Source organism: Galeopterus variegatus, unplaced genomic scaffold (assembly GCF_000696425.1).
Source record: "Galeopterus variegatus unplaced genomic scaffold, G_variegatus-3.0.2 Scaffold917, whole genome shotgun sequence".
Taxonomy (NCBI): domain Eukaryota; kingdom Metazoa; phylum Chordata; class Mammalia; order Dermoptera; family Cynocephalidae; genus Galeopterus; species Galeopterus variegatus.
In genome coordinates this window covers 131,613-133,639 of record NW_007727028.1, presented here as the reverse complement: position 1 = coordinate 133,639, position 2,027 = coordinate 131,613, and positions in this window count along the sequence as shown.

The window sequence follows — 2,027 nt, the reverse complement described above, 5'->3', positions numbered from 1 at the left end:
GTCTCCGTATGTTGTTGCCACTGAAAAGAACAGATTTTCTCTAGAAAAACCTAAGATTGGAACTATGTAAATCAAACTGTAACAAGCAGGGTGCTCCTTTGGAAATGTGTGTGACAGGAAAAATCACAAATTTAACAAAACGATTTAGATAGAAACTTTCAGCAGCATGAAAGGGCACAGGCATTAAACAGCAGTGGCACTCAGCACCAGCATGACCCACCACCGGCAGTTCAGCATGCACAGGCAGGGCTTGCTCCAGGGCCTGTAATACTATTTTGCATGTTTTCTGTCCAACACACATGAGACCCTTCCTTCAGCCACCAAGGACTTGAGCAGATGAGGACAGTAGAGTCACCAATAGGACATTTTGCTAACACCTTCTTAGTGTGTTGGACTCTTTTGCTTTGTTTCAGAAATATAATTTTATTCTGATAGCCAGTTCAATGCAAACTAGCAGGTTTTAGAAGCAGATTTTGTATCATCCGATGTATTTACTTTTAGTTAAGGAAGGAAGTTTAATAAGCTGTCATCCAATTGTGCTTTCAAGAACTCTTTGAGAGCCACATAGTTTATTAAATCATTCCTGTGTCCTTAATATTGCTCATTAACTCAAGCATGATCATCTATTGGTTTTAAGGCTTGGGTCTCCAATCAGTAAATAAATAAGAAGATTGACACAGTAATCCAGGATTCTAAATCATGCCACAGAGGTTGGAATTTAGGAGCTCCTGGCATGGGAATATTTTGTGCATGACCAGTGATTGCCAAGAACGGTCAACTCCACACTTGCTGAACTCACAGGGACAGATTCCGGGGTGTCTGTCCTCCCCAGAAGAGCACAGAGTTCCAGGCTGGGTATGCAGGGAGACAGTCTATCAGCAACCAGGCAAGAGCAAAGAGATAATAGTGACATGGCAAAATAAAAAATGTCATTTATCACCACTCTAGTGTCACCAACCTGTTATTTTATTGTTCTTCAGAATAATAGAATTTATTAAGGCCATTTATCCTCAAGACCCATGAAAAATGCCGCACTTGGATGACGAGCAGCATGCCTGAATATCCTAAAAGCATGAGGACCTGGAAATGAGCTCCAGAGCTCCTCCCCAAGTAAGGCTGTCTTTCAAAACGTTGAAGTGCTGCCCTGCAAAGAGAATGCAGACTACTCTTGGGATGTAGTGGCAAAGCAGAAATAGAAAATAAAGCAGCTCAAGTTAGGAAAATGCAAAAATTACCCGACACTGGTGAAATCCTGGACACAAACTAAAATGGAAACAGCTGTGGATACAAAATGCTGTGTGGACGGTGGGAGGCCATTTATCTTGGAGAGCCCAGGAAGGAATTCCTCGCCCTATTGACCAGCATGCGTTTGGGAAAGTTACAACCCATGCAGCACACTCCGGTCACTTCCATGGCTGTTGGTCACTTGAAATACTGGGGTCACTGAAGCGTGAGATGGGGCCCATCCAAGAGAGCAGAAATCAAGCGTGAGCTGTTGAAGACTCTGCAGGAAAGATTCGCCACAGCGCGAGAGAAGGGAGAGGCCGCCATAGCAGGATTTAAGTCGAGTGTCTCTGTGAACTCCTGGCTGCCACACTGCTGAGCAGCAGCGGCTCAGGCAACTCACAATTTTTGATGTGTCTGGAACAGTACACTTAGCAGCACAAGCCCTTTCTTCCTCTAAGACAACACTGGGATCAGACAGAAAGTCAAACCAGGAGCCAAGGGCTCCGTATTTGGATAGGCAGGTCCTTCCCACCCACCCTGTTTGTTCACCGGCAGGGCCGACACGTGGGCAGAGATTCACAGAGGCAGAACCACTAGGTGTCCAGCGAGGTGACTCTGGGGGACTCTGCAAAACTGCACACACAGACACCCGCTGTCCAGAGTTACAGCTATTGGGGATGTTTGAGAATGTCGGAGTCCTTCTAAAGATTAATCTGAGCTGAGAACCACCTGCATGGCTAGGATGGAAATGACTTAGTGGCACCCCTTTGGATGAACCCACGGGTGGCCACATCTCCTCC